General features: G+C 43.7%; 1 pseudogene; it reads left to right on the top strand.

Moving 5' to 3' along the window:
• Nucleotides 1-13,057: 13,057 nt before the first annotated feature.
• Nucleotides 13,058-13,176, top strand: LOC134954110 (5S ribosomal RNA; annotated as a pseudogene).
• The last annotated feature ends 8,461 nt before the right edge of the window (nucleotides 13,177-21,637 follow it).

The following is a 21,637-nucleotide window of genomic DNA, read 5'->3' on the forward strand; positions in this document are numbered from 1 at the left end:
TGTCTTCAATAAGGTAGCGCACAGCACCGCAGCTGTGCGCCATTGCTCTCAGCACACTTCACACTCCGGTCACTGAGGGTGCAGGGCACTGGGGGGGGGCGCCCTGAGACGCAATAAAAACACCTTAGATGGCAACAAATACATCACATATAGCTCCTGGGCTATATGGATGCATTTAACCCCTGCCAGTTTTTCCTTAAAAAAGCGGGAGAAAGGCCGCCGAGAAGGGGGCGGAGCCTATCTCCTCAGCACACAAGCGCCATTTTCCCTCACAGCTCCGCTGGAAGGACGTCTCCCTGACTCTCCCCTGCAGTCCTGCACTACAGAAACAGGGTAAAACAAGAGAGGGGGGGCACTAAATTGGCAGATAAATCAATACAGCAGCTATATAAGGGAAAAACACTTATATAAGGTTATCCCTGTATATATATATATATATATATAGCGCTCTGGTGTGTGCTGGCAAACTCTCCCTCTGTCTCCCCAAAGGGCTAGTGGGGTCCTGTCCTCTATCAGAGCATTCCCTGTGTGTGTGCTGTGTGTCGGTACGTTGTGTCGACATGTATGAGGAGGAAAATGGTATGGAGGCGGAGCAATTGCCTGTAATAGTGATGTCACCCCCTAGGGAGTCGACACCTGACTGGATGGTCTTATGGAAGGAATTACGTGATAGCGTCAGCACTTTACAAAAGACTGTTGACGACATGAGACAGCCGGCAAATCAGTTATTACCTGTACAGGCGTCTCAAACACCGTCAGGGGCTCTAAAGCACCCGTTACCTCAGATGGTCGACACAGACCCAGACACGGACACTGACTCCAGTGTCGACGGTGAGGAAACAAACGTATTTTCCAGTAGGGCCACACGTTACATGATCACGGCAATGAAGGAGGTTTTGAACATTTCTGATACTACAAGTACCACAAAAAAGGGTATTATGTGGGGTGTGAAAAAACTACCCGTAGTTTTTCCTGAATCAGATGAATTAAATGAGGTGTGTGATGAAACGTGGGTTTCCCCCGATAAAAAACTGCTAATTTCTAAAAAATTATTGGCATTATACCCTTTCCCGCCAGAGGTTAGGGCGCGTTGGGAAACACCCCCTAGGGTAGATAAGGCGCTCACACGCTTATCAAAACAAGTGGCGTTACCGTCTCCTGATACGGCCGCCCTCAAGGAGCCAGCTGATAAGAAGCTGGAAAATATCCTAAAAAGTATATACACACATACTGGTATTATACTGCGACCAGCAATCGCCTCAGCCTGGATGTGCAGTGCTGGGGTGGCGTGGTCGGATTCCCTGACTGAAAATATTGATACCCTGGACAGGGACAGTATATTATTGACTATAGAGCATTTAAAGGATGCATTTCTATATATGCGAGATGCACAGAGGGATATTTGCACTCTGGCATCAAGAGTAAGTGCGCTGTCCATTTCTGCCAGAAGAGGGTTATGGACGCGACAGTGGTCAGGTGATGCGGATTCCAAACGGCATATGGAAGTATTGCCGTATAAAGGGGAGGAGTTATTTGGGGTCGGTCTATCGGACCTGGTGGCCACGGCAACGGCTGGGAAATCCACCTTTTTACCCCAGGTCACCTCTCAGCAGAAAAAGACACCGTCTTTTCAGGCTCAGTCCTTTCGTCCCCATAAGGGCAAGCGGGCAAAAGGCCACTCATATCTGCCCCGGGGCAGAGGAAGGGGAAAAAGACTGCAGCAGGCAGCCTCTTCCCAGGAACAGAAGCCCTCCCCCGCTTCTGCCAAGTCCTCAGCATGACGCTGGGGCCTTACAAGCGGACTCAGGCATGGTGGGGGCCCGTCTCAAGAATTTCAGCGCGCAGTGGGCTCACTCGCAAGTGGACCCCTGGATCCTGCAGGTAGTATCTCAGGGGTACAAATTGGAATTCGAGACGTCTTCCCCTCGCCGGTTCCTGAAGTCTGCTTTACCAACGTCTCCCTCTGACAGGGAGGCGGTATTGGAAGCCATTCACAAGCTGTATTCCCAGCAGGTGATAATCAAGGTACCCCTCCTACAACAGGGAAAGGGGTATTATTCCACGCTGTTTGTGGTACCGAAGCCGGACGGCTCGGTGAGACCTATTTTAAATCTGAAATCCTTGAACACTTACATACAAAGGTTCAAATTCAAGATGGAGTCACTCAGAGCAGTGATAGCAAACCTGGAAGAAGGGGACTATATGGTGTCTCTGGACATCAAGGATGCTTACCTCCATGTCCCAATTTGCCCTTCTCACCAAGGGTACCTCAGGTTTGTGGTACAGAACTGTCACTATCAGTTTCAAACGCTGCCGTTTGGATTGTCCACGGCACCCCGGGTCTTTACCAAGGTAATGGCCGAAATGATGATTCTTCTTCGAAGAAAAGGCGTCTTAATTATCCCTTACTTGGACGATCTCCTGATAAGGGCAAGGTCCAGGGAACAGTTAGAGGTCGGAGTAGCACTATCTCAAGTAGTACTACGACAGCACGGGTGGATTCTAAATATTCCAAAATCGCAGCTGATTCCGACGACACGTCTGCTGTTCCTAGGGATGATTCTGGACACAGTCCAGAAAAAAGTGTTTCTCCCGGAGGAGAAAGCCAGGGAGTTATCCGAGCTAGTCAGGAACCTCCTAAAACCAGGCCAAGTGTCAGTGCATCAATGCACAAGGGTCCTGGGAAAAATGGTGGCTTCCTACGAAGCGATTCCATTCGGCAGATTCCACGCAAGAACTTTTCAGTGGGATCTGCTGGACAAATGGTCCGGATCGCATCTTCAGATGCATCAGCGGATAACCCTGTCTCCAAGGACAAGGGTGTCTCTCCTGTGGTGGTTGCAGAGTGCTCATCTTCTAGAGGGCCGCAGATTCGGCATTCAGGACTGGGTCCTGGTGACCATGGATGCCAGCCTGAGAGGCTGGGGAGCAGTCACACAGGGAAGAAATTTCCAGGGCTTGTGGTCAAGCATGGAAACGTCATTTCACATAAATATCCTGGAACTAATACTCATGGCTCCGGATTGGCCAAGAAGGACTTGGTACCCGGAACTTCAAGAGATGCTCACGGAGGACCCGTGGCCTCTACCTCTAAGAAAGGACCTGCTCCAGCAGGGACCCTGTCTGTTCCAAGACTTACCGCGGCTGCGTTTGACGGCATGGCGGTTGAATGCCGGATCCTGAAGGAAAAAGGCATTCCGGATGAAGTCATCCCTACCCTGATTATGCAAACAGGACTGTCTATGGGCCTAAAATTAGGGTCCATTAAGGTTCAAATTTCGGCCCTGTCGATTTTCTTCCAGAAAGAACTAGCTTCAGTTCCTGAAGTTCAGACGTTTGTCAAGGGGGTACTGCATATACAGCCTCCTTTTGTGCCTCCAGTGGCACCTTGGGATCTCAATGTAGTTTTGGGGTTCCTAAAATCACATTGGTTTGAACCACTCACCACTGTGTAACAAACAGAAAAAGGTCACTCGCGCCCCTGCTGCAGCCCAGTACCAGCCCCCAAGGGCACAACTACTTGAGACAATCTACACAAAAATATGGAGCGGTTCCCAGGCGCTGCAGATGATGGAAAAATTGTTCTTTAGTGTTTCAAAACCATATACAGCTGTGTAGAACACATGAACTCTTCCACTACGTATCACTTCCCAAATTCTTGGAGGTGCGCACCTTACGACTAACCTCCTCAATGCGGGATATATACGTCAAAAGGTTTCTTTGTATTATCTTCATCTATTTCTCCAAGATCACAATGATTCCACAACACGTCCCTTAGAGGGGGCACTCACCTTATTAATATGCCCTATATTCCTTGAAAGGTATCTTTATAGGCAACAAGCCTCCCGGTTTCCACCGGTGATCAACGTTTTTTGTAGCAGATATGTGGATAAATCACAAAAGGGTATCCAAAAAGTTGCACAGATTTATTGCACCAAATACAGATATACCCATAAAAACATTAAAATTTAAAACAAAAAATATATAAAATATAGAAAATTTACAATCTCCTGGTTAATGGGAAAACGTTTTTTCCACCATATGCCCTATGGTGCCCACCACTCCAAAGATATACATAGAGACTTTTATCTCAAAAACTGAGTGGGGATCCTATTAGGCAATACTTTAAGGTGAAAAACCCATACAACCTGAGATGTAAGTGTAGCACCGACGCGTTTCGGATTCAAGATCCTTCCTCAAGGTGTCTAATGGTGTCAGGAAGTCAGTCTTTTATACTTCCTGAACCTCCCTTTAAAATGACCTGGCCAATCACCAGACTTTTAATAAAAAACATTATTACTAATCGCAAATTCCACGATTTTCACCACATATCTCAAATATCTGCTACTACAGATTCTCCTAACATCTTACTAAACTTATTACACATAAACATTGTTATAAAAAAATACTCTATAAAATTAATTGGTAAGAACAAAACATTGCGCTGGATCCAAACATCCTTATAAAACATATAATGTTCTTTAGTCCATTCCGGATTTATCCTCCCATTTTTTTGATGGCCCATAAGTCCGTTCACGTTGTCAATAACTTTATTGGTTCTGCGCACTTCTACGGACTTATGGGCCATCAAAAAAATGGGAGGATAAATCCGGAATGGACTAAAGAACATTATATGTTTTATAAGGATGTTTGGATCCAGCGCAATGTTTTGTTCTTACCAATTAATTTTATAGAGTATTTTTTTATAACGATGTTTATGTGTAATAAGTTTAGTAAGATGTTAGGAGATTCTGTAGTAGCAGATATTTGAGATATGTGGTGAAAATCGTGGAATTTGCGATTAGTAATAATGTTTTTTATTAAAAGTCTGGTGATTGGCCAGGTCATTTTAAAGGGAGGTTCAGGAAGTATAAAAGACTGACTTCCTGACACCATTAGACACCTTGAGGAAGGATCTTGAATCCGAAACGCGTCGGTGCTACACTTACATCTCAGGTTGTATGGGTTTTTCACCTTAAAGTATTGCCTAATAGGATCCCCACTCAGTTTTTGAGATAAAAGTCTCTATGTATATCTTTGGAGTGGTGGGCACCATAGGGCATATGGTGGAAAAAACGTTTTCCCATTAACCAGGAGATTGTAAATTTTCTATATTTTATATATTTTTTGTTTTAAATTTTAATGTTTTTATGGGTATATCTGTATTTGGTGCAATAAATCTGTGCAACTTTTTGGATACCCTTTTGTGATTTATCCACATATCTGCTACAAAAAACGTTGATCACCGGTGGAAACCGTGAGGCTTGTTGCCTATAAAGATACCTTTTAATGAATATAGGGCATATTAATAAGGTGAGTGCCCCCTCTAAGGGACGTGTTGTGGAATCATTGTGATCTTGGAGAAATAGATGAAGATAATACAAAGAAACCTTTTGACGTATATATCCCGCATTGAGGAGGTTAGTCGTAAGGTGCGCACCTCCAAGAATTTGGGAAGTGATACGTAGTGGAAGAGTTCATGTGTTCTACACAGCTGTATATGGTTTTGAAACACTAAAGAACAATTTTTCCATCATCTGCAGCGCCTGGGAACCGCTCCATATTTTTGTGTAGATTGTCTCAAGTAGTTGTGCCCTTGGGGGCTGGTACTGGGCTGCAGCAGGGGCGCGAGTGACCTTTTTCTGTTTGTTGTATAGGTCTGTGTTGCACTATTTAAAGGGTTGCTGGCTGCCCAAAATGTACTCACATAGAAATTGTAGGGAAGCCCAAATTGAGGCTCTTTTTAAAAATCAAAAGGAGACTGATTTGGTAGATACCAATTTAGAAAATGTTATGTCCAAATTAGAAAAATTATTAATTAGAGAAGGTAAAGTGTGGTGGGAGATAGCAACGTTGGAGAGGTATAGTAGGGACAATCTCATTCCAAGGGGTTTAAAGATAAACAAAAACCCTTCGTTCGAAAGAGAATCAGGTGAATTCCTGAAAGAATGGAATAGGATTCTTGATTCTTGCTCTTTCTCCCTGATGGGGTTAATTGTCAGGGAGAAAAAGAAAGATCTACAAGAAATAGAAGAAGAGATTGAAACTTACAAATCCCTGGCAGAACCATATTCAGGGTCAAAAGAGTTTAAAGAGATGGAGGAGGTGATCACAACAAGGATTAATAAAAATGAGAAAGAGATCAAAGTAAAAAAACAAAAAAAGTACTTTAGGGATATGCAAGATAAGGATGTTATAACAAATACTCTAAAAGAGAAAGAAAAACCAATTAGGGATGATGAGAACTTAGAGAGACCAGTACGGACATTACGTCGACCCAATGGGAAGACTTCTGATAGGTGGGAAAACCCTAAGAAAAAGGAAGTGGAAAATAACCGTTTCCTATATCCCCCTAGGAGGAATATTAGGGAGGAGTATGCTTTTAAAGGGAATAAAGTCTATCAAAGAAAAAACTGGGAAAGAAGGAACCCTGAAGTAGATCTGATGATAACCATAGGAGAGACAGATTTGACAAAGGATACTATGGAAGGGAAAATCCATATAGGGGAAGGGAATATTCACCCAGAAATGGGAGAAGGGATAAATCCCCCCAATATAAGAACTTTCCTGCCTCTCCCTCCTCCTCTTTTTTAGAGAATGGCCCAGGACGAACCCCAAGGTGGAGGTAAAAGTCAAACGTAAGAAGCGGGGGAAAAGGGGAGGAAGGACTGCTCCAAAAAATAAAAGAAAAAGACATAAAGTACTAATTAATGAGCCACTCAATAAAAATGAAAGTAGTGATGCAACATCAGAAATGGGGGTGATAGTTAATGAGAAAGGTAATGAGGATAAAAGAACCACTAAAATATATAATCTCAGTCAGTATGAACTTAATATTCATGAAATCTCCGTTTTGGAGAAGGGCCTAAAATTTGCCCCGGTTAATAAGTGTGACAAATTTGAAGTGTTCGTAGATGTAGAGAGATTTATAAGACGACTCACACTTAAAAGGTTTTTCGATGAGAAACCTAAGGACGATGATGGAGGTGATACAAATGAGGTACACCTTTTTAAAAGGAAATCAACCTTCTACCCTAAGCATAAAAAGGGGAGTTTTATAGAGTCCTTCGAAAAACTAGTAAAAGCAGATTTAGAAAAGACGTCCTTTAAACCTAATAGAAAGAATAATCTTAGTAAGGATGAGAAGAATGCCATTAAAACGTTACGGGGCAACAAAGAAATAGTTATCAAGCCCGCGGATAAGGGGGGTAGTATAGTTGTTCTAAGTCTGGAGGATTATAATAGAGAGGTATTACGCCAGATAATGGATAAAGAAACATACCAGAAATTGAGAGGAAACCCAAGTAATGGTATTATTAAAAAATTGGAAGTATTTTTGGCATTATACTTAACAAAGGGGATTATCACAGAGAATGAACAGCTCTATATGACTATAGAATGTCCGGCAATCCCGGTTCTATATGTATTACCTAAGATACATAAGAACAAAGAATGTCCTCCGGGTCGCCCTATAGTGGCGGGCACCAACTCATGTTTATCAAATTTGTCATGTTTTATTGACCACATTTTGCAACCTATGGTTAAGGAAACCAAGTCATATCTTAGGGACACTATATCCATTATAAATAAATTAATGACGGTTGACTGGAAACCTGGCTTCCTATTAGTGACGGCGGACATCACGTCCCTTTATACTATTATCGATCACGAACTAGGGCTTAAAGCATTATCATTTTTTATGGAAAGGAGTGGGACACCAGAGGAAAAGAGGAACTTTGTTTTGGAAGGGACCTCACTTATCCTTCGAAATAATTTCTTCTGGTATGATGACTCGTTCTATATGCAGTTAAAAGGAACGGCAATGGGTACCAGGTTGGCCCCCAGCTATGCAAATTTATTCATGGCTCATTGGGAAGAACAGCAAGCTTGGAATGGCCATGAGTTGGGGGCCAGCCTGGTATCCTGGAGCCGGTATATAGATGATGTCCTATTTGTTTGGGATGGGGACCGGAACTCTTTGGACACCTTTTGTAAACATCTTAATGGGAATACATCTGGTATAGAACTTACCTTCAGCATCAGTGATGTCGAAGTGAATTTTTTGGATTTAAGAGTTTACATTGATAAAAATGAAATTAAGACCAGTAATTACACTAAGAGTACCGATTGCAACTCGTTCATAGATTTCTCTAGTAATCATCACAGGAATTGGTTAAAAAGTATTCCAATGAGTCAGTTCCATAGAATAAGAAGGAATTGTTCAGATAAGGAAATGTATTGGGAACAAGCATTAGAATTGGAGGGTCAATTTCTGGAGAAAAGTTACGATAGAGAAGTAGTGGCGACTGCAATGGTAGATAGTGGGATGAAAGATCGGGAGAAGATGCTTAATAAGACACCCAATAAGGAGAGAGATTCCATGAGTTGTGTTCCATTCATTACGGGATACAACAGCCAGTATCTGCAAGTAGAGCGGATCATTAAACGACATTGGTCCATCCTTAGTAAGGACATATCGTTGAGAGAACACATAACTGAAACCCCCAAATTTGTGTATAGGAGGGCAAAAAATATAAAAGAAAATGTGGTAAGGAGTGTAAATGAGGCCCCTAAGATGCTTACAAGAAATATATCAAAAGGCTTCTTTAGATGTGGCATGTGCATTATGTGTCGTACGTGCACAAGCCAACAAAGTAAGATTGTCCAATATAAATCGAACCAGACAGGAATAACTTATACTATAAATGATTTTGTTACATGTAACACAAAAAATTGTGTGTACCTACTTGAATGTTCATGCGGTGCCCAGTATGTGGGACGTACAACCCGCATGCTAAAAACTCGTTTAGGAGAACATATTCGTAACATAAAAAAAGGGGTTGAAACCCACAATGTATCTTTGCATTTTAAAAAAATGCATGAGTGCAATATTAAAAACTTGGTGGGTTTTTGTGGGATAAAAGCTGTCATCCCGGGGTGGAGAACCAATGATGGAGAGATAAGATTGGCTAAACTTGAAATGTGTACTATTTATGAAATGCAGACTCTGGAACCCAAAGGTTTAAATGTGGACTTCGAGATGAAGTGGTTCTTATAGTGGTCGATCTGCCAAAAAAGGAAAAAATCATCTATAACACGCTGTATATGTATAATGTTGAACTATACTTATTGGATTACTAACCCAATCTTTGTTTTTGATTTTCTATGAATTTATTGTGGGGACTATGGAGTGAAAAACAATTGAACCGCAAAGAAAGAAATGTTCCTCCCATGTTTGCGTTCCACGCGATGGACCCGGTGACACGCACTTCCGGTTAAAGCGGATGTTACGAAGTCGCGTCTCCCGGACAGGAAATAGGATGTCCACACGTGGAGGATATGTTTGCGCAGAACCAATAAAGTTATTGACAACGTGAACGGACTTATGGGCCATCAAAAAAATGGGAGGATAAATCCGGAATGGACTAAAGAACATTATATGTTTTATAAGGATGTTTGGATCCAGCGCAATGTTTTGTTCTTACCAATTAATTTTATAGAGTATTTTTTTATAACGATGTTTATGTGTAATAAGTTTAGTAAGATGTTAGGAGATTCTGTAGTAGCAGATATTTGAGATATGTGGTGAAAATCGTGGAATTTGCGATTAGTAATAATGTTTTTTATTAAAAGTCTGGTGATTGGCCAGGTCATTTTAAAGGGAGGTTCAGGAAGTATAAAAGACTGACTTCCTGACACCATTAGACACCTTGAGGAAGGATCTTGAATCCGAAACGCGTCGGTGCTACACTTACATCTCAGGTTGTATGGGTTTTTCACCTTAAAGTATTGCCTAATAGGATCCCCACTCAGTTTTTGAGATAAAAGTCTCTATGTATATCTTTGGAGTGGTGGGCACCATAGGGCATATGGTGGAAAAAACGTTTTCCCATTAACCAGGAGATTGTAAATTTTCTATATTTTATATATTTTTTGTTTTAAATTTTAATGTTTTTATGGGTATATCTGTATTTGGTGCAATAAATCTGTGCAACTTTTTGGATACCCTTTTGTGATTTATCCACATATCTGCTACAAAAAACGTTGATCACCGGTGGAAACCGTGAGGCTTGTTGCCTATAAAGATACCTTTTAATGAATATAGGGCATATTAATAAGGTGAGTGCCCCCTCTAAGGGACGTGTTGTGGAATCATTGTGATCTTGGAGAAATAGATGAAGATAATACAAAGAAACCTTTTGACGTATATATCCCGCATTGAGGAGGTTAGTCGTAAGGTGCGCACCTCCAAGAATTTGGGAAGTGATACGTAGTGGAAGAGTTCATGTGTTCTACACAGCTGTATATGGTTTTGAAACACTAAAGAACAATTTTTCCATCATCTGCAGCGCCTGGGAACCGCTCCATATTTTTGTGTACACTCACCACTGTGGACTTAAAATATCTCACATGGAAAGTGGTAATGCTGTTAGCCCTGGCTTCAGCCAGGCGTGTCTCAGAATTGGCGGCTTTATCCTATAAAAGCCCTTACCTAATTTTTCATATGGACAGGGCAGAATTGAGGACTCGTCCTCAATTTCTCCCTAAGGTGGTTTCAGCGTTTCACTTAAACCAGCCTATTGTGGTACCTGCGGCTACTAGGGACTTGGAGGACTCCAAGTTGCTGGACGTAGTCAGGGCCCTGAAAATATATGTTTCCAGGACGGCTGGAGTCAGAAAATCTGACTCGCTGTTTATCCTGTATGCACCCAACAAGCTGGGTGCTCCTGCTTCTAAGCAGACTATTGCTCGTTGGATTTGTAGTACAATTCAGCTTGCACATTCTGTGGCAGGCCTGCCACAGCCAAAATCTGTAAAAGCCCATTCCACAAGGAAAGTGGGCTCATCTTGGGCGGCTGCCCGAGGGGTCTCGGCTTTACAACTTTGCCGAGCAGCTACTTGGTCAGGGGCAAACACGTTTGATAAATTCTACAAATTTGATACCCTGGCTGAGGAGGACCTGGAGTTCTCTCATTCGGTGCTGCAGAGTCATCCGCACTCTCCCGCCCGTTTGGGAGCTTTGGTATAATCCCCATGGTCCTTTCAGAGTTCCCAGCATCCACTAGGACGTCAGAGAAAATAAGAATTTACTTACCGATAATTCTATTTCTCATAGTCCGTAGTGGATGCTGGGCGCCCATCCCAAGTGCGGATTGTCTGCAATACTTGTACATAGTTATTGTTACAAAAATCGGGTTATTGTTGTTGTGAGCCATCTTTTCAGAGGCTCCTCTGTTATCATGCTGTTAACTGGGTTCAGATCACAAGTTGTACGGTGTGATTGGTGTGGCTGGTATGAGTCTTACCCGGGATTCAAAATCCTTCCTTATTGTGTACGCTCGTCCGGGCACTGTATCCTAACTGAGGCTTGGAGGAGGGTCATAGGGGGAGGAGCCAGTGCACACCAGGTAGTCCTAAAGCTTTTACTTTTGTGCCCAGTCTCCTGCGGAGCCGCTATTCCCCATGGTCCTTTCGGAGTTCCCAGCATCCACTACGGACTATGAGAAATAGAATTATCGGTAAGTAAATTCTTATTTATCCTCTCTTGATCTGGTTCAGGATGGTTTGTGTGCATAGTGTTTTAGCTTCAGCAAAAATACAAGGTAGATTCAGGTACAAATGTATCCACCTTGGGCTATTTTTGCACAGACTTTTCACAATACGCTGAATGGATAATTTCTCCAGAATCCTGTACCAGGTATAGCCTTTACATGCAGATCCACCTATGGTGTATCACTCCCAGCAGCAGCTTCTCAGAGCCGGTGGTAAGTAAAATCTTCACACTCACATGCTACACATTGTCAAATTCATCAGAAGATGAAAGCCCAATTTATTCTACTTCATCATACGAAAAAGAGGTAGCTCTCAGCTATGGAATATAGCTGAGTTAATTAAAGCAATGAAGGAGCCTGTGTTAAAAACCAAGGTACCTGTGTTTAAACGTCCCAAAACCTGAGTGTCCAGGGTCAGATCAGCTGACGGAAATCGTGGAAGAGGTTTGGGCTACGCCCAATAAAAAGTTTAGAATTCCTAAGAAATGGAATTCCAATTATCTTCTTCCAGTTGGGGATTGTTTAAAAAGAGGGGGCTCCTAAAGTAGTTATGCAAGTAATCTACTTTATCTTTGCTTTCCCTGTCTAGGGCAGTCATAGGGCAAGCCTTGGCTTCGTCTTAAGGGGGTCATTCCGACCCATTTTCACGCAGCGGTTATTCGCTGTGGTGTAAACGGGTCTGGAATGCGCATATGCGGCGTGCGCATTGCATGACATTGCCAAGTGACCCAACGCTTACAGAGAAGAAAGTGGTCGCAGCGGCTACCGCAATGAAGATGGACAGCAAGAGGGCGTTCTGGGGTGTCAACCTACCATTTGCAGCAGTTTTCGGGGAGTGGTAAGCGCAGGCGTGTCCAGGCAAACGGAGGGCGGAGGAGTGACGTTAAAGCCAGGCCCATCATCGCTGGATCCATCGCACAGGGTAAGTAGGTCTAGGGCTAGTCTTGTTTTAAGTGAAACTTTTTTAGCATAGCAGGGCTGCACAAGCGATCGCAGCCCTGCTATACTAAAATACACTCCCCCATAGGCGGAGATTAGTTGATCGCACCAGCAGCAAAAAGTTGCTTGGTGTGATCAACGAGGAATGAGGGCCTAAATGACAAGGGCAGTGGTTGCCTGGGCTGATGCAAAAATTTCATATAGCTCATATAAAAAAAAACTGAAAAAAAAACATTGCAATGATCCTGGAGAAGCAGCATTGGATATGGGCATTATTTCCTCCAGAGCATCAGTACCAATTATACCTGCTCTGCTGATTCAGAATCTAGAAAGGTTTTTGAATCGTTGTCCTTTTCTGGAAATATTCTTTTTGGTAAAAAATTGACAGATATTCTGGAGTCAGAAGCAGACTCCAAGAAAGTCAAGTTCCTTCCACATACAGTTTTAAACCTAAAGTTCCGCATTTCAGCCCTTTTTTTGGTCTCTAGGAAGAGCGAAAGGAAAAAGCCAATACAACAGGTCTGGGAAGACTAGTAAATCATTGGGCTGCCAGGAGTCCGGTTGGGATCTACAGCTACACCACATTGGATAGGCCCAATCTCATCTGATTTTGGAAGCTAAGCAGTGTTGGGCCTGGTCAGTACTCGGATGGGAGACCATCTGGGAATACCAGGTGCTGTAGAAAAAAATAAACCATCAGTCGGATGGTGTGGGCCTCTGCCTGGGGGACTCCAGGTTGGGGGGCTGACTTCTTCAGGTCACACATATCTGGCAGGGTATCTCTAGGTATGATTTCGCCTTCAAGACAGCCCGTCTTGGGTAGAGACGAAGGACAAGGCTTTGCAAGAAGCAGTTAAGAAATTGCTTCGGTTAGGAATAGTCATTCCATTTCTTCCTGCAAACGAGGATAAGGATTTTACTCCAACCTGGTTTTAATTCGGAAGTCAAGTGAGTCTTTTTGGCCCATGCTCAATCTTAAAATGCTGAACAAATACATTTGGAACCTCGGTTGCACTTGGAATCGTTACGTTCCTTATGTTTTAGAGCCAGGGGATTATATAGTATCCCTGGAGATACAGGATGCTTACCTACATGTTCCTATACCACTGTCCATCAGTGTTATTTAAGGTTTGTCATCCTCCATCAGCATTTTCAGTTCTAGGTCTTACCCCTTGGATTAGCCACAGTCTCCAGAGTATTTACCAGGAATATGGGGGTGATAACACCTTATCTCCGCCAGGAGGGGTTAAGAATTTTCCCATACCTAGACAATCTTTAATCCCAGCACACAGGGATTGCTTTTACGTCATCTGCAACAGACAATAACGTGTTTGCAGAGGCACAAGTGACTCATTAAATGGGCAGAAGTGGCTCCAGTTCCGGATGACTCACTTGGGGGCTGTACTGGATCAGGTCTGTAGAGAGTAATTTTTACCTTGCAACAAAATATCCAAGGTTTAGTCTAGGATTCAGGACTTGCTACACAGTGAAACGGTATCCATTCACGTGGCAATGCAGGTGATGGGTTTGATGGTATCTACATCGACAGGGTGAAGTATGCACAATTCCACTCGAGGTCTCTGCAGCGTCTGATTCTAACCAAATAGAATCTACAGTCACACCACACTGAATATACCCAATCTCATTGGATCGTGGAAGCTAAGCAGTGTTGGCCTGGTTGGTACTTGGAGGAACCACCTGGGAATACAAGGTGCTGCAGGTATTAATGGATTGCATCACATAATAAAAACGGACTATGGTACTTACGATAAAAGTAAGAAGGTCGTTAGCCTGGTGACCATCCAAGCTGGACATTTGAGCACTAGTTTTGAGAAGCCGGCAGTCGGAATACTGCTGCCGGAATACCGACACTGGTCAGAAGACCGACACTGGGATGCTGACAAGGCACAATGATGGCACCAGAATCCTGACTGCTGGCATCCCAATCATAAGTATGTGTGTGTGTGGGGGGGGGGGGGGGGTTAGGATTAGGGATACTCATCTCCAAAGCCCCTGCCGGGATTTCAAGCAGTAGGAATGGCGGTGTTGGTATTCTGAATGCCAGCATCCTGACTGTCCCATTCCCAACCCCAGCATCTACTCTACTGGCAGAGCAGGTGCAGTCATCTTTATATAGGCATCCACGACTTAGTCACATGTAGTGTACACACAAGTCTCCTAAAATACGTTATTTGCAAACGGAGGACAAAGTATTGGTAGATGTCCGTTTTCCACAGGCTAAGCAGCCATAGCTTGGATTTTAAGCAGGTGCACTAAACACAGACAGCTCCAAATATCAGGGTGCTTGTAGCGGTTAGGTATGATATGCGGATGGTTTTACCTCTCCAGTGGGCTGGTCGAGAGTCGGGCGTCCCCGACTGTCAGTCCTGCATTGCCCACGTCCACACGGCAGCGGGGAGGGATGAAGGTCACTAGAAGGAATAGCTGACTGTAGAGACGTGACGTCCAGCGGTCGCTCTCAGTAGATTTTGCAGCCAGATAGAGATCCAATCTAGTCAGTAAAAGCAACACCTGGTTGACTACCTGAGCAAGGTGTGTAAGAAGGCGGGGTCTGATGCGTTTCGTCACATACCATGTGACTTTTTCACTTGGTATGTGACGAAACGCGTCAGACCCCGCCTTCTTACACACAGCTACAGTCAGCTATTCCTTCTAGTGATCTTCATCCCTCCCCGCTGCCGTGTGGACGTGGGCATTGCAGGACTGACAGTCGGGGACGCCCGACTCTCGACCAGCCCACTGGAGAGGTAAAACCATCCGCATATCATACCTAACCGCTACAAGCACCCTGATATTTGGAGCTGTCTGTGTTTAGTGCACCTGCTTAAAATCCAAGCTATGGCTGCTTAGCCTGTGGAAAACGGACATCTACCAATACTTTGTCCTCCGTTTGCAAATAACGTATTTTAGGAGACTATTCATATCCTGAGATAACAAGGTGTGCTCATTCCTATGTGATTGGCTCATATATGTCTTATTCATTGTTCTTTTTTAATTTTATTAAATATTATAAAACATTTTTATGTCAGCTCTCTTTCTATACATCATCTCCTGATACACAGCGCAGCTGTTTTTTCTTGTTCAGCTGGGAGATCCCCCCTGTCACTCGCTGCTCTGAGCACCGGTGAATAGATGCTGTGTGCATGTGATACAGCATCTATTCCCGACAGAGAGGGACAGGGGGCATATCCAGCAGCTCACTGAGCGCTGTCCATGCCCCACAGTGACAAAAACAGAGGCGTCGCTTGCAATTGTGGTACATGCCATGAGGCAATGCCCCTTACATCAAGGCCATGCCCCTTACTGTGAGACCACACCCCAAATTTCAGGCGCACACATTTTTGTCCCTCCTCCACCATCACAAAAGTTGGGAGGTATGCACCAGTCTTCCCAGCAGTGCTTTGCAGGAGGCGGGGAGAAGCTTACTGTGATTGTCCAGGAGAACTATCTTTTCCATCTGACCAGCTACTGCTGCTGTGCAATCTATCTCATCCTGTGCTAGAGCTAGGTGGCAGCAGATCCAACAGGGGACCCTCTAAAATGAGGGGGCCTGGGGTACATTACCCCTGTGCCCCTCCATTAATCTGGCTTTGTATGTAGGGCCTGTATCATACCTCCCAACTGTCCTGTTTTTCTCTGAACAGTCCTGTTTTTTTGGGACTGTCCAGCTGCCCCACCCGTGTGCCGCAGTGTCCCACAGTGAGGTGGGCAATTTGGAGGCCACCTGACACTCACTGAGTCACTGTTCTGCAGCGGTGAATAGATGCTGTGCGCATGCACACAGCGTTTATTCACGGGAGGCAGAGAGGATGGGGGCGTGGTCAGCAACTCTCAGAGTGCTGGGCATGCCCCCAGTGATGAAAATGGGAGGTGTGGCTCGCGATAGTAGTATTCCCGCTAAGCCATACCCGTTTCGCAGAGGCTACACACCATTTTTAGAAGCACACATGCAGGAGTCCCGAATACAGTTTTTGAATGTTGGGATATATGCTGTATGAAAAATAGACACTTCCTTTGTGAAAAGAACAAAAGTAAATTCAGAGCAATCTAGATTTATAATTCTAAGAAGAAGAAAAAATCAGATGTGACTTTAGGGCACATGAGTAGTTTTGAGGAACTCAGTGCACAAAACTGGCTATAGACTATGGACCAATAAATCCCCAGAAACTATGGGATAACCTGGGTGATTCACAAGTCTTTAATTCATAATGGATAAACAATTTAGATTGGGATTATGGAGATATATGATGGTCATTTATTATCTACTATATTCATATTGTAGCAGGATCTTTACATAATTGCTGGTAGGGGATGCCATTAAAATACCACCTGTCATGATTGCGGCGATCAGGAGACCAACGCCGGAATCCCGACAGCTGGTGAAATGCCGATGCCCGGAATCCCGACCACCGAGGCTTATTCCCACTCAGTTGGTGGGTCTAAACGACCAACTGAGTGGGAATATAACCTGTGGCGAGGGACCAGGCCCGAAGCGTAGCGATCGCAGTGTACCCACAAGGGGACTCGGTGCCAGGATTCCAACAAACGGCATGCTGCTGTCAGTATACTGATAGTTGGCATCCTGTCTGCCGGTAATACATATGTATTCCGCTGGTAGGTCTCTACAGTGGGGATTGAAAGTTTGGGCACCCCAGGCAAAAATTCATTTTAATGTGCAAAAAGAAGCCAAGGAAAGATGGAAAAATCTCCAAAAGGCATTAAATTACAGATTAGACATTCTTATAACATGTCAAAAAAAGTTTGATTTTATTTCCATCATTTACACTTTCAAAAGAACAGAAAACAAAAAATGGCGTCTGCAAAAGTTTGGGCACCCTGCAGAGTTAATTCCTTGTACTGCCCCCTTTGGCAAGTATCACAGCTTGTAAACGCTTTTTGTAGCCAGCCAAGAGTCTTTCAATTCTTGTTTAAGGTATCTTCGCCCATTCTTCCTTACTAAAGTCTTCCAGTTCTTTGAAATTCCAGGGCTGTCTGTGACGCACTGCTCTTTTAAGGTCTATCCATAGATTTTCAATTATGTTGAGGTCAGGAGATTGTGAAGGCCATGGCAAAACCTTCAGTTTACGCCTCTTGATGTAATCCATCGTGGATTTTGAGGTGTGTTTAGGATCATTATCCATTTGTAGAAGCCAGCCTCTCTTTAACTTCAGCTTTTTCACAGATGGCATCAAGTTAGCGTCCAAAATTTGCTGGAATATTATTGAATCCATTTTTCCTTCTACTTGTGAAATGTTCCCTGTGCCACTGGCTGCAATACAACCCCAAAGCATGATTGATCCACCCCCATGCTTAACAGTTGGACAGAGGTTCTTTTAATTAAATTCTGTGCCCTTCCTTCTCCAAACGTACCTTTGCTCATTCTGGCCAAAAAGTTATATTTTAACCTCATGGGTCCACAGAACTTTATTCCAAAATGCATCAGGCTTGTCTATATGTTCATTTGCAAACTTCAAACGCTGATTTTTGTGGTGAGGACGTAGAAGAGGTTTTCTTCTGATGACTCTTCCATGAAGACCATATTTGTACAAGTATCTCTTTATAGTGGAATAGTGTACCACAACTCCAGTGTCTGCCAGATCTTCCTGGAGGGATCGTGCAGTCAATGGTGGATTTTGACTTGCTTTTCTCACAATCCTGCGAGCTGTTCTGTCTGATATTTTTCTTGGTCTTCCAGATCTTGCTTTAACTTCCACTGTTCCTGATGACTGCCATTTCTTAATTACATTCCGAACAGAGGATATGGGCATCTGATCACGCTTTGCTATTTTCTTATAGCCTTCTCCTGCTTTGAGAGCGTCAACTATTCTCAGTTTCAGTGTTCTACACAACTGCTTAGAGGAACCCATGGTGCTGATTGTTGGAGCAAGGTCAGATGAGTCTGGGCTTTTAAAACCTTTGAGATTGACATCACCTGGTCTTTCCAGATGATGATTGAGAACAATCCATGACACTGCCAGGTCTCAGCTGTCCAAAGGGGGCAGTACAAGGTATTAACTCTGCAGGGTGCCCAAACTTTTGCAGATGCCATTTTTTGTTTTCTGTTCTTTTGAAAGTGTAAATGATGGAAATAAAATCAAACTTTTTTTGACATGTTATAAGAATGTCTAATCTGTAATTTGATGCCTTTTGGATATTTTTCTATCTTTCTTTGGCTTCTTTTTGCACATTAAAATGAATTTTTGCCTGGGGTGCCCAAACTTTCAATCCCCACTGCATATTACTTATTCATTAATTGTAAATGGTGCATCCCACCACTTTTATAGTCAAGCCGAAATTGGTGGTTCTGTCTCTACTTTTTGTAAAAATTACTTCTAATGATCTGAGCATTCTCATTTATAGAAGTTTTTTGTGATAGTTATGAAAGAAAGAAAGAAAGAAAGAAAGAAAGAAAGAAAGAAAGAAAGAAAGAAAGAAAGAAAGAAAGAAAGAAAGAAAGAAAGAAAAGAAAAAAGATTACTTTTGAAAAGTTCTTAGGATCCAGGTAACCAAGCAGAGCTGTCACATACAGTACAGTGAATTAAACAATTCCTTGTTTTCTCAATGCCTTTTTTCAGTTCTGTATTGATTGTTTTTCTACACAAATTATTGAATAGCTGTACTAGAAATTTGAATACCTTAATTTTAGCATGCTACATTGTATTTGTTTATTTTACATGTATACATCAGAATGTAGATTTTGGAGCGTCTGTTCGCAGAGTTTGGATTGTGGCGTGTGTGATAATAATTTGTTTGACTGTTATGATGACCAGATGTTAAAAAACTGAGTGTAAAGATCAACAAAGGATTTTATAAATTTTCTCATTGATGCATATGTAGTTTACTTTAGTTAGATTTTGTGTCAAGTTTGTTCAATCATTCTTGAACTGTTTAAGTATTTGCACACGAGTTGCCATAACTACGTTTTGCATTTGTTTATTTTCCTGCCCAGTGAAGAATTCAATGGACACACAGTACATAATATAAAGAATAATGGACCACATTCAGGACGGAACACAGAAGTCCGAAAAATCGAAATATTTAACGAATTTCAGACTGCTGTGCATGCATAGCGGCTGCAGTACTCGTTCTTTTACAGTGCGATCACATCCCGGAGGGATGACAGCAGCGGCTGTCGACGAGGCATTTTGGGAGAGTGGTCTGGACAACGCAGGCATGCCCAGAACGTTTTCGGGGCGGCTACGACACACTCAGCTGCTGCGAAGAAAAAGATGGTTCGCCTGCATGCGCAGCCTTGCTGTGTATGCCGGGGGCATAACTTAATTTCCCATTCTGTGATGCGATCGCGATTGATAAGTGATCACTGAGCGGCACTTTGCATGCTGGGCGGTCTTGCCCTGTGCTGGGCGGCCCCCAGCATGCGATAGGAATCAGTAGCAGATTCTGCAATTTAGCAGTATCTGCTACTGAACCTGAATGAGGTCCAATATTCTTATCAGTATCATAAGGACATGTTTCATATTTGTTATTAAATTTAAAGTAATCTATAACCAGTCCATAAAATATTACAGTATATTATATCTTAAAGTAGTTGTACATAATTTCAATCTATTATATATCAAGTTATTAAATCTTTAAAAAGAATATTTCATTTGGTGAGTTTAGGATAATAATTCAACAATTTGGTGCATAAGTGGCTCCATTGTGCATTTCCGTAAGCAGCCAGGAGGTAAGGCGAGTTACTGCAGTACAGGGGTGGATCCAGAAGAAAATGATAGGGGGGGCACCATGGAAGGGGCAAGTACATTTGCGTGTGGCTTCGGTGCATGTGAGGTGGCGCTTCTTATACAATGCCCACAGTTGTAGCGCTCATTATGCAATGTCCACTGTACTGATAGTGCCCCTTATATAGACCCCATATTAGTGGTGCCCCTTATGCAATGCCCGTATTGCCCCCAGTAGTAATGTTACCTGTAGTAATGCCCCCAGTCATTTGGCGTCCTAGTAGCTATGCCCCCAGTGGTAATGCCCCTGCAGTTATGACCCCAGTAGTTTACCCCCCTCCCTTTAGTTTAGCCTCCCAGTGGTAATATCCCTAGTAGTTTGCCTGCTTGTAGTTTAGCCCCCAGTAGTAATGCCCCCTGTAGTTTGCCCCATTGTAGTTTAGCCCCTGTAGTTATGCCCCCCTTGTAGTTTAGCCCCCAGTAGTAATGCCCCCAGTAGTTTGGCCCCTGTAGTTATCCCCCAGTAGTTTGGCCCCTGTAGTTATGCCCCCAGTAGTTTCCCCCCCTGTAGTTTAGCCCCCAAGTAGTAATGCCCCTGTAGTTAAGCCGCCAGTAGTAATGCCCCTGTAGTTAAGCCGCCAGTAGTAATGCCCCTGTAGTTACGCCGCCAGTAGTAATGCGCCCCTGTAGTATGCCCCCAGTAGTTAGCCCCTTTGTAGTTGGCCCCCAGTAATAATGTCCCCCAGTAGTTTGCCCCCAGTAGATGCCCCCCAGTAATAATGTCCCCCAGTAGTTTGCCCCCAGTAGATGCCCCCAAGTAATAATGTCCCCCAGTAGTTTGCCCCCAGTAGATGCCCCCCAGTAATAATGTCCTCCAGTAGTTTTCCCCCAGTAGTAATGCCCCCTAGGAGGTTGCCCCCAATAGATGACCCTCCAGTAGTAATGCCCCCAGTAGATGCCCCCCAGTAATAATGCCCCCAGTAGATGGCCCCCAGTAAAAATGTCCCCCAGTAGCTGCCCCCAGTAGTAATGCCCCCAGTAGATTCCCCCCAGTAATAATGCCCCCAGTAATAATGCCCCCCAGTAGTAATGTCCCCAGTAGATGCTCCCCCAGTAATAATGCCCCCAGTAGTAATGCCCCCCCCCCACCCAGTAGTAACGTCCCTTGTTGATGCCCCCAGTAGTAATGCCCCTTGTTGATGCCCCCCAGTAGTAATGCCCCCAGTAGATGCTCCCCCAGTAATAATGCCCCAGTAGTAATGCCCCCCCACCCAGTAGTAATGTCCCTTGTTGATGCCCCCAGTAGTAATGCCCCTTGTTGATGCCCCCCAGTAGCAATGCCCCCAGTAGATGCTCCCCCAGTAATAATGCCCCCAGTAGTAATGCCCCCCCACCCAGTAGTAATGTCCCTTGTTGATGCTCCCAGTAGTAATGCCCCAGTAG

This window comes from Pseudophryne corroboree, chromosome 1 (genome assembly GCF_028390025.1).
Source record: "Pseudophryne corroboree isolate aPseCor3 chromosome 1, aPseCor3.hap2, whole genome shotgun sequence".
Classification (NCBI taxonomy): Eukaryota; Metazoa; Chordata; class Amphibia; order Anura; family Myobatrachidae; genus Pseudophryne; species Pseudophryne corroboree.